The 12,627-nt window shown below is 42.9% G+C and overlaps 1 long non-coding RNA gene across 1 annotated transcript in view; it reads left to right on the forward strand.

Moving 5' to 3' along the window:
- LOC124805384 overlaps nucleotides 1–12,627 on the forward strand; it is a 51,962-nt gene that overhangs the window by 23,047 nt on the left and 16,288 nt on the right. The window lies entirely within an intron of this gene.

Raw genomic sequence — 12,627 nt, forward strand, 5'->3', positions numbered from 1 at the left:
AGAGGACTGCCTCTATGCTCAATTCTAAGCTCTCTTTTATTATTAATATAAACACGAGGTACGACCAATATCATTTCATTGGTCTTTAAAAATCTCCAGTATGCGGATGATTTGTGCATTTTCTCTACACATCAAAATCTTGAATTTATTTGCCTAACTTTAGACAGAGCCTTTAACGCTTAAACCAGCTGGCTGGATGCCAACGGCTTGGCTGTTTCAAGGCGGAAATTTTCTTAATTTACTTCAGCCACAGAAGGATAAGATCGATCAGTCATGAATGTTATCATGAGGTCTCTTCCCGCTGATTATAAGCGAAATTTTTAGGTTCGGTATTTGACATGCGCTTAATATGGGCCGATGGGCTCATGTAATCAGGAAAACAGAAAACAGCATTAAGGCAGTGGCATCTGTAGTTCAAGAGCTGGAACTTGAGCGGGTGCTGACCGCTACATTCTCTTGATCATGTGCAAAAGCCTCATTCCATCGGTCATCCATTATGGATGCTTTTTTTATATCACAACGCTACCGAACCTGCACATCATAAATTATTGGGATACGCCTTCGAGCAATGCGATCGACTCTGACGATCGCATGAACTCCCGGTGTCGATTTCGTAATCAGCGATTAAAAAAGATCGTCTAAGATAGTAGAGAAGTGATGTAGTCCTTCGGGGACGACTCGCGCCTGTCCTTGGTGCCACACAGTTGCCCTGAGTCCATCTCATCAATGGTTCAAATGGTTCAAATGGCTCTGAGCACTATGGGACTCAAATGCTGAGGTCATTAGTCCCCTAGAACTTAGAACTAGTTAAACCTAACTAACCTAAGGACATCACAAACATCCATGCCCGAGGCAGGATTCGAACCTGCGACCGTAGCGGTCTTGCGGTTCCAGACTGCAGCGCCTTTAACCGCACGGCCACTTCGGCCGGCTCCATCTCATCACCACTCGCTCAGCAGTCAGGGCACTACAGCCAAACGTCTATACGACCTGATACTATGATTCTACCGTATTCCACACACCAATGATACGGCATTTCTTGAAGTCAGAAAGGTGGCTCTATATTGTGCGTGAACGTCCTCTGGACTTTCCGTGTTCTAATCTCCACCTGAAAGGTTCGAATTACATTAAACACTTCAACACCAAATACGCGTCCTTACAACTCTTTATCTGTGCGGTCGGCTATTTTAAAGTGAAACTAATGGAAACCAGCCCGCAAAAGCATGAAATTGTAATCAGAATATCCCACAGGCATGGAAAATAGTTAAGTAGCACTCGATCAAGGAGTTCATTATGTAACACCTTCCCTTTACGTCATGTACTTGAAATTAACCCTTGACTGATTCAGAAGGTGACGCCGGAATAAAAAGACCGAATGCGGTCTTTTGGTAAACACAGTAGCACTTCATTTACTCTGGAGCCAGCAATATCGTCAAATCGATCAACAACCAACCAGTCAGACTCTCGGCCAGAATATGTCGTCCAGCAGTTGGAGTGACGTGTGATGACATTAGCAGCTACCAGACTGTTTTCACCGTAGCTGTGCCGGACAAGCTGTCACAGTACTTGGCGCAGCGCCTACGTTCCCCAGACGTACGACAACTGGCGGAATTAATTTCCTGTCAGTTTAAAGAGACTACTGTCAATGGTCACCTCCCTCCAGTCAAGTATCGTGATGAATAGTGTCTGTGGAACAAAAGGAAGGCGTATGAAAAGGCGGTAACATACAGGGCTATTATTGATTATATGACGTCTGAACAGTCACTTGAGACACGTCCATCAAATACCTGGGAGAAGGCGTACGGTCCGACTTAAACCAAGTAAAATTAACCGTAGGAAAAGCAGATGACGGAGGTTAACTGCAAACATCATCAGAATGTGTAGTGAACCTGCGAAGAAGGTAGTTTCCAAACCGCTCGTTCCGCCGATACTTCAGTATTTCACCTCAGTCTGGTATCCCTATCAATAGCAATAGAGGAAATGAGAAGATTGAAGGAGAGCAGAACTCATCCATCTTTGGATTCAAACATTACAAGGAAGTCGTCGTATGCCCCCCCCCCCCCCCCCCCCCTCTATACACTTAATGTCTTGTTTGCCCGGACAGGGAAGAAATGCGACGGTTTTGGCCAATTTCAAACACTCGGTTGGAACTAAATCGACTCAGTGGGCTCCAAGTCAGCATTGCTCTCATCTGTGTAAGCGTTCACAGTCTTTGTATGAGAATATTCTTCCTCTGAGGCGCGTTTGTTGACCGATTTCTATTTCCGAGTACTGTGTGACCGTAGTGAAAAACTGTACAGATAGCATAATCTTTTTATAGGTGCGTATGTGCAGACAATTTTCGAAAATTTTGAATACAGGTTGTATCACTTGTTAATGATCATGGTCTATAGAACTCTATGTACCGTACTTTGATATCAATAAAAACAAAGATGAATTACATGCGCGTCACAAATGCAATATTCATACAGTTACACTAACGTTAACCTCCTGAACTAAGAGACAGATTTCACAAGTTATTGCATCTCCTATTCACTACCTCGGAAAACACTGTAAAAGACAAAATACACTACAGGTCATTAAAATTGCTACACCAAGAAGAAATGCAGATGATAAACGGGTATTCATTGGACAAGTATATTATACTAGAACTGACATATGATTACATTTTCACGCAATCTGGATGCATAGATCATGAGAAATCAGTACACAGAACAACCACCTCTGGCCGCAATAACGGCCTTGATACGCCTGGGCATTGAGTCAAACAGAGCTTGGATGGCGTGTACAGGTACAGCTGCACATGCAGCTTCAACACGATACCACAGTTCATCGGGAGTAGTGAGTGACGTATTGTGACGAGCCAGATGCTCGGCCACCATTGACCAGACGTTTTCAATTGGTGAGAGATCTCGAGAATGTGATTACCAGGGCAGCAGTCGAACATTTTCTGTATCCAGAAAGGCCCGTACAGGACCTGCAACATGCGGTCGTGCATTATCCTGCTTAAATGTAGGGTTTCGCAGGAATCGAATGAAGGGTAGATGGTTCAAATGGCTCTGAGCACTATGGAACTCAACTGCTGAGGTCATTAGTCCCCTAGAACTTAGAACTAGTTAAACCTAACTAACCTAAGGACATCACAAACATCCATGCCCGAGGCAGGATTCGAACCTGCGACCGTAGCGCTCTTGCGGTTCCAGACTGCAGCGCCTTTAACCGCACGGCCACTTCGGCCGGCGAATGAAGGGTAGAGCCACGGGTCGTAACACTTCTGAAATGTAACGTCCACTGTTCAATGTGCCGTCAATGTGAATAAGAGGTGACCGAGACGTGTAACCAATGGCACCCCACACCATCACGCCGGGTGATACGCCAGTATGGCGATGACGAATACACCCTTTCAATGTGCGTTCACCGCGATGTCTCCAAACAAGGATGCGACCATCATGATGCTGTAAACAGAACCTGGATTCATCCGAAAAAATGACATTTTGTCATTCGTGCTCCCAGGTTCATCGTTGAGTACACCATCGCAGGCGCTCCTGTCTGTGATGCAGCGTCAAGGGTAACCACAGCCATGGTCTCCGAGCTGATAGTCCATGCTTCTGCAAACGTCGTCGAAATGTTCGTGCAGATGCTTGTTGTCTTGCAAACGTCCCCATCTGTTGACTCAGGGATCCAGACGTGGCTGCACGATCCGTTACAGCCATGCGGACAAGATGCCTGTCGCCGGCCGGTATATCGACTGCTGGTGATACGAGGCCGTTGGGATCCATCTCGGCGTTCCGTATTACCCTTCTGAACCCACCGATTCCATATTCTGCTATCCGTCTTTGGATCTCGACCAACGCGAGCAGCAATGTCGCGATACGATAAACCGCAAACGCGATAGGCTCCAATCCGACCTTTATCAAAGTCGGAAACGTGATGGTACGCATTTCTCCTCCTTACACGAGGCATCACAACAACGTTTCACCAGTCACCGCCGGACAACTGCTGTTCGTGTGTGAGAAATCGGTTGGAAACTTTCCTCAAGTCAGCACGTTGTAGGTGTCGCCACCGGCGCCAACCTTGTGTGAATGCTCTGAAAAGCTAATCATTTGCATATCACAGCATCTTCTTCCTGTCGGTTAAATTTCGCGTCTGTAGCACGTCATCTGCGTGGTGTAGCAGTTTTAAAGGCGAGTAGTGTATGTGAACCTGAACATGTATGTGTAAGAAGGTTACTTAATATTTCATAAAATACTATAAACCTTTGCAACAGTTGCTATGCGATATTGTCCTATAGCACAGCCACTGGTACAGCAGTTGGATAAGACACCTCTTGACAACAAAAGTTGGGAAATAAAGAGCGCATACCGAAAAAATTAATAGAGCGCCTGACTCCTCTGCTCTTAGAACTTATAAAGCAAATCACTTCATCACGCATATCCGATTTCTGTAGCATGTCAGAGTGTGTTTTTAACGCCCCTGTGACGTTCTTACGTTATTCAACAGAGCTATGATGAAATATTATCTGGTAAGGGTGCCAGCCAATAATAACAGTTCCAACGAGGGCTTCCCAATCTACTTATTTAATTAATGCATCACATTTCCTTGAAATCATGCAACAAATATCCGGTTGGAGCTTGATTTTTTTACAGCCAGTTATATGTAGCCGTTCCACTTACTCTCGCTCCGGAGGATATTCATAGATATTTATGATTCTTTTTGTTTCAATTGACTAATCGTTCATTAGCGTAATCGAACTACATAGCACCTGTTTGAGCGCAAGTCGTGAAAAGTTTTTACTTATATTGGGAAAAAAAACTAGACAGAGTTTTATTACTACCATCAGAAACGATCTCCTTCTCTTTGTGTATCTAAGGCACGCTTTAGATAGGAGATGTGGACAAGTGCGTCGTTTCTTGCAGCCTAGTCAGGGACCACATCGTGTACTGAGTCCCGCTCACCACCACGTACCCTTCATGGAATCTGAAATAAGTATGGATCCGACGAATACCGGCCCTGGATGATTTCAGTACCACATACTACTGATGTACAAAGGCTGAATCGTGCAACGAATAACGCGTAAGTGAATTCACATCAATGAAAATTACGCAAAGAAAGCGACTTAGTGTATTATCGGAGTGTTTACGTCCCCATTATGGCGCAATCATGTCGTGTAATAGCCTTTACATGTCGATAACGGCGATCGTAGTGGTAAAAAATGACGTGACTGGGTGCAAGGTACCGTTTGCTAATCAAAATGAACGTCCCTGCACGTTCTTCATACACTTCCAACGTTTATCTGATCATGGAAGACACCACTTTAGGCAAACCGTTAATTCTACCTTTTATCGTCTACTAAAACACTGACCTCCCACGTACATCGCAAACTTCTACATCTACATCTACACCTACATCTACATGATTACTCTGCAATTCACATTTAAGTGCTTGGCAGAGGGTTCATCGAACCACAATCATACCATCTCTCTACCATTCCACTCCCGAACAGCGCGCGGGAAAAACGAACACCTAAACCTTTCTGTTAGAGCTCTGATTTCTATTCTTTATTTTGATGATCATTCTTACCTATGTTGGTTGGGCTCAACAAAATATTTTCGCATTCGGAAGAGAAAGTTGGTGACTGAAATTTCGTAAATAGATCTCGCCGCGACGAAAAACGTCTTTGCTTTAATGACTTCCATCCCTACTCACGTATCATATCTGCCACACTCTCTCCCCTATTACATGATAGTACAAAACTAGCTGCCCTTTTTTGCACCCTTTCGATGTCCTCCGTCAATCCCACCTGGTAAGGATCCCACACCGCGCAGCAATATTCTAACAGAGGACGAACGAGTGTAATGTAAGCTGTCTCTTTAGTGGACTTGTTGCATCTTCTAAGTGTACTGCCAATGAAACGCAACCTTTGGCTCGCCTTCCCCACAATATTATCTATGTGGTCTTTCCAACTGAAGTTGTTCGTAATTTTAACACCCAGGTACTTAGTTGAATTGACAGCCTTGAGAATTGTACTATTTATCGAGTAATCGAATTCCAACGGATTTCTTTTGGAACTCATGTGGATCACCTCACACTTTTCGTTATTTAGCTCAACTACCACCTGCCACACCATTCAGCAATCTTTTCTAAATCGCTTTGCAACTGATACTGGTCTTCGGATGACGTTACTAGACGGTAAATTACAGCATCATCTGCGAACAACTTAAGAGAACTGCTCAAATTGTCTCCCAGGTCATTTATACAGATCAGGAACAGCAGAGGTCCCAAGACGCTTCCCTTGGGAACACCTGATTTCACTTCAGTTTTACTCGATGATTTGCCGTCTATTAATACGAACTGCGACCTTCCTGACAGGAAATCACGAATCCAGTCGCACAACTGAAACGATACCCCATAGGCCCGCAGCTTGATTAGAAGTCGCTTGCGAGGAACGGTGTCGGAAGCTTTCCGGAAATCTAGAAATACGGAATCAACTTGAGATCCCCTGTCGATAGCGGCCATTACTTCGTGCGAATAAAGAGCTAGCTGCGTTGCACAAGAACGATGTTTTCTGAAGCTGTGCTGATTACGTATCAATAGATAGTTCCCTTCGAGGTGATTCATAATGTTTGAATACAATTATTTTACCAAATCCCACTCTTGGAAGGAAAAGATACGTTTATTCACTTTCTAACGCACTGTTTTTTCTATTCTAGGAAAGGGGTAAAGATGTGCCTGTTATTAAACATTCACAAGTACTCAAATATTGCCTCACCTAGGTGACCAGTCGTCTAGAGGTAGCGTCTTTCATTAGTACTCAAAACGTCGTCGGTCCTTGGTCGAACCCGACCACCGCTTAATATCTAATAAAAATGATCAGCAATGGCGGTCGAGAACATCCTGGCTTATTAGTCGCCCTCAGTCTGCCTTGTCAGTTAGGGCAGAGGAGCTGACATGGAGTCAGGGCACTTTCTTGCCCTATGGGTGGGAAATTGCTCCTAAAGACGGAAAGGATCAAGAATGATCAGCGACATCAAGATGCAGAAGACAATGGAAACCACTGCATTAAAGACACATAAGATGTATCCACAGGACATGGGGCCTGTAACTGATAAAGTTTCATGATGATTTCCTCTTTGGAAAAAAGGTTCCAAACTAGTCCCCCATTCGGATCTCCGGGAGGGGACTTCCAAGGGGGAGGTGACCATGAAAAGAGACTGAATAATCAAAGGAAGAATAGCGTTCTACGTTTCAGTGCATGGGCTGTCAGAAGTTTTAACGCGGTTTGGAATCTACAATATCTGAAAGGAGAATGCTAATGCTCAATCTAGATATAGGGGGGGTTAGTGAAGTGACATGGAAAGGAGAAAGACGGCCGCGGTGGTCTAGCGGTTCTAGGCGCTCAGTCTGGAACCGCGCGACTGCTACAGTCGCAGGTTCGAATACTGCCTCGGGCATGGATGTTTGTGATGTCCTTAGGTTAGTTAGGTTTAAGTAGCTCTAAGTTCTAGGGGACTGATGACCACAGATGTTAAGTCCCATAGTGCTCAGAGCCATTTGAACCATTTGGAAAGGAGAAAGGACTTATGGTCAGATGAATATAGGATAATACCAAAAGCACCAAAAACTGATATAACTGGAGGAGGACTCGTTATAAATAGGGACGTAGGGCAGAGAGCGGGTTACTGTCAACAATTTCTTATCAGACTAGACTGCAAACCAACAGTGGCAACAATAGTTCAGGTATACATGACGACCTCGCAAGCCGAAGATATAGAAAAATAGAAGGCGCATGAGGGTATTTATCTGGCGATTCAGTACATAAAGGGAGATGAAAATCTAATAGTCAACGGGGACTGGAATGCGATTTCAGGGGAACGGCTTACAGGAGAATATGGTCTTGGCAGTTGGAGTTCTGCAATAAATTTCAGATGGTAATAGCGAATACTCTGTTCAAGAATCTCATGAGGGTGAGGTATACTGGAAAACGCTGGGAAGATTTCAGTTGGATTCCATCACGATCAGGCGAGATTGCTAAAGCATATACTGAATTATAAGACGTACCCAGGAGCATAAGTGGATTCACATCGCAATTCAGCAGTACATAAGATGTGTGAGACTGGTTCAGATCTGTCTTCCTACCACAGCTGCATGTGAGTGTTTTAGGAATTTGTGTTGAACCTACAGACTGCAAGGTAGGAAGACACCAGCTCACTATGCTGAGTTCAGAAGAGTGCAACAGCACAGATAGTGATGTAATCATACAGTGGTCTCAATGTCGGGTCCACTACACTCCTTCTAAAGGAAACGTTATCGCTAACAGAAATCAGTGTATGGGTTCAGGCATAACTGTATGTTAGCAAACAATGAAAATCGTAGATTTTCGTTAATAATGTTTAAATTTTACTGTAAGTATGACTTTATGACTTATCAATCATAATTGTAATATGTACAAGATGGTAAAATATTGATATTGGGTTTTCACAACTGTGAAGCATTATTCCTAAATATTCTAAGGTTCTTTAATAGTAAGATGGTTGATGACCATGTCTGGCGGTCGATAAAATACAAACAAATTAAATACAGTTGGGGCCAGAAATATAAATTAAGCTAAATGCACAATGAAAATACCCAAAAATTAGGAGTCTGTGTGGGGTACGTGAGTATCACTGCAAATATAACTGCACAATTAAAACCGTTCAGTAACTTCAGAATACAAGGCACTCTGCAGTGGCTGAGCAGCTCTTTTCTTTAAATTGGATATCTCGCATTTCGGCTTCAATTAAGCTCAACAACTACAGGTCATGGCTGACTGTAAGAAAAAATAAGAGACGTAGAGGTCCGCAGTACTGAATGTCAACTGAATATCATTTGCTGGTGTAGCGTGAGTGCGCATGTTTACCTTTCGTCGGTGGTGGCAGTGACTGCTGTCGGTGTGAGCTGTGAACCTGAGAATCAATTTTAAATCCCTCTCCACTGTTAAACACCAGTCTGATACATTCCTACATCTTCGGTGAAGCCAGGACTCTTAGTTCTTCCCTGTTGTTGTTGTTGTTGTGGTTTTCAGTCCTGAGACTGGTCTGATGCAGCTCTCCATGTTACTCTATCCTGTGCAAGCTTCTTCATCTCCCAGTACCTACTGCAACCTACATCCTTCTGAATCTGCTTAGTGTATTCATCTCTTGGTCTCCCTCTACGATTTTTACCCTCCACGCTGCCCTCCAATACTAAATTGGTGATCCCTTGGTGCCTCAAAACATGTCCTACCAACCGATCCCTTCTTCTAGTCAAGTTGTACCACAAACTTCTCTTCTCCCCAATCCTATTCAATACCTCCTCATTAGTTACCTGATCTACCCACCTTATCTTCAGCATTCTTCTGTAGCACCACATTTCGAAAGATTCTATTCTCTTCTTGTCCAAACTAGTTATCGTCCATGTTTCACTTCCCTACATGGCTACACTCCATACAAATACTTTCAGAAACGACTTCCTGACACTTAAATCTATACTCGATGTTAACAAATTTCTCTTCTTCAGAAACGATTTCCTTGCCATTGCCAGTCTACATTTCGTATCCTCTCTACTTCGACCATCATCAGTTATTTTACTCCCCAAATAGCAAAACTCCTTTACTACTTTAAGTGTCTCATTTCCTAATCTAATTCCCTCAGCATCACCCGATTTAATTTGACTACATTCCATAATCTTCGTTTTGCTTTTGTTGATGTTCATCTTATATTCTCCTTTCAAGACACTGTCCATTCCGTTCAACTGTTCTTCCAAGTGCTTTGCTGTCTCTGACAGAAATATAATGTCATCGGCGAACCTCAAAGTTTTTATTTCTTCTCCATGAATTTTAATACTTACTCCGAATTTTTCTTTTGTTTCCTTTACTGCTTGCTCAATATACAGATTGAACAACATCGGGGAGAGGCTACAACCCTGTCTTACTCCCTTCCCAACCACTGCTTCCCTTTCATGTTCCTCAACTCTTATAACTGCCATCTGGTTTGTGTACAAATTGTAAATAGCCTTTCGCTCCCTGTATTGTACCCCTGCCACCTTCAGAATTTGAAAGAGAGTATTCCAGTTAACATTGTCAAAAGCCTTCTCTAAGTCTACAAATGCTAGAAACGTAGGTTTGCCTTTTCTTAATCTTTCTTCTAAGATAAGTCGTAAGGTTAGTATTGCCTCACGTGTTCCAACATTTCTACGGAATCCAAACTCATCTTCTCCGTGGTCCGCTTCCACCAGTTTTTCCATTCGTTTGTAAAGAATTCGCGTTAGTATTTTGCAGCTGTGACTTATTAAACTGATAGTTCGGTAATTTCCTAGCTATCTTAATTGACATGGTACACGCTATTTGGCTGGAATAGCGGGTATGTTGTTGCCCTCAAATAGCTGACAAGCGTTAACTTTCAGTGCTCGATGCAATTCTCTGTACTAGGATACTTCGCAGTTTAACTCCCTAAGAGCTAAGAAGAGCCTCTGACAAGTGTTCGAGTAATTACTCTCGCACTAGTCTCAGCACGGTGCGAGTCGCCTTGCTCAAACACGCGACGATTTGCTGCAAGAGAAGAGGCGAAGTTTTCTGTTTGCAATTTGCCTATATCAAAGCTGGTGGCAACGCTTTTTCTTTCTGGCCAATCAGAGCGTTTTTACTTCTTCTAACTCCACCCACTAGAGTTTCTGTAGCCTATCAAAGGCGCCATTTCTTTCGTGGGGTTCAAAAGGTTCAAATGGCTCTGAGCACTTGGGGACTTAACATCTCAGGTCACCAGTCCCCTAAAACGTGGAATTACTTGAGCCTAACTAACCTAAAGACATCACATAAATCCATGCCCGGGGCAGGATTCGAACCTGCGGCCGCAGCAGTCGCGCGGTTCCGGACTGAAGCGCCTAGAACCGCTGGGTCACCTTGGCCGGCCTCTCGTAGGGCAGAGTTTAACTTCTGTTACATGATACTGAGACAGATTTTTTCTATGCGTGTTTTTACGCAGCTGGCCACAGTGAGTCGCCAATGTTTGGAGTTGGATTTCTCCAGACGTTTATCTGCCATCTCAAGCCATGTTCCTGCAGAAAGGCTTTCCGAAGGGTCGTCGTTAAAAGCAGGGACAAGGGCGGTTTTTCCAGGTGGCCTCCAGAGTGGCACTGACTCTCATTGTGTCTGCTGGATGAGACGCTGTGAAGGTTTCAGCTGAACGTGGGACAGGAGGTGCCGTCGTGAAATTCTCTTCTCCTCAGAACTGCGTTTCGTAGCTCGGGACTGGGAAATTATTTGCATGCAATTACTAGTGAGAGTGGCAATGGTTTATATTCACGAAATGTCGGCTTGTTCATTCGCTTTGCATATCAACAAACTTCACCAGTTTTCTCGTAACTATGTCATGTGACATGTCGATTTACCGGAATTGTTTCATGAATCTAATGTAAGGTGTGTTATTTGTGTGACACCTTGTAAGTAAGGTTGAAGTTAAGGAGACTTTAAGAAAAGAATCAATGCACAAATAAATAGGATATGAAAGATATATGCTTGAAGTTCTCTAAAGCTATGGACATTGTGATAAGGAATAGCTTAGTGGGAAGTTTTAAAAAGGGCAAACACAGATGTAGGAAAGAAAACCATACATACATGACGGTAAGTGGGAAGAAACAATGGGTAAAAGAGGAAATACTTGACCTGACCAATGAATCAGGTAGTATAAAAATGTTCACGAAATGTGGAAAACAGATGTACAAGGTACTTAGGGATGAAACAGATGGAAGTGCTGGGAAGTTAAGGCGAAATGGCTGCAAGAAATATGTGAAGAAATAGAAAAAGATATGATTGTCAGAAGGACTGTCTCAGCACCGTAAACTAAGGTTACTTGGACCCAAAAACTGAAAATTTTTGCATATTTAGTACCATTAATTATGCCGATATCCTAAATTCTTTTATATTTGTGATATTTTTCTAGCAGTTTACATCTGTTTCAGGCCAAATTTTATTTTTTCTATGTGAGTAAAAAATTATTGAAATTTGGGTTCAAGTAACTCCAGGGTTTGGCTAACATGACCCACGCATAATTTTCCTTGTGAAAAGCAGTTTAAAGGTGCATCCGGTCCAAGTAGGACCTGGGCTCTGGAAATAAAGACATTTACAGATATTTTGGTGTGAAGAATGTTCATTTAATTTGACATTTAATTGAAAAATATCCAAAATATACATAATAAACTGTATTCACTGGTTTAAACTGTTGTAAATATTCATAATAATAAATTATGGTGCACAATAAAGTTAGTTTATGGTCACTGAAAACAAACTCCTTCTAATGAAAATGGGTGGGTTAATTTTGCTTTTAATGTCACGCCACTTGTAGAATAAAATGTCCTTTTCTGAAGTCCATGCCCAGGCTTTCCTTATCGGTGTCATGCAGTCAACAATACCACCGTTGTTGCAGACGGTCATTACTTGACCTGGAAATAAAACATTATTCCAAGCCACAAGAACAAAATCCTGCTCCTGTAAGGAACCTTTTAGCATTTCTTCGTCTTCTTTATTTTCCTTGACTGGAAGGTTACTGCGAAGGGGTGGCATACAAATTTCATCTTCAGAAGTAAGTCGCTTTCTCCGGAGTCCCTGAGACTATA

This window comes from Schistocerca piceifrons, chromosome 7 (genome assembly GCF_021461385.2).
Source record: "Schistocerca piceifrons isolate TAMUIC-IGC-003096 chromosome 7, iqSchPice1.1, whole genome shotgun sequence".
Lineage (NCBI taxonomy): Eukaryota > Metazoa > Arthropoda > Insecta > Orthoptera > Acrididae > Schistocerca > Schistocerca piceifrons.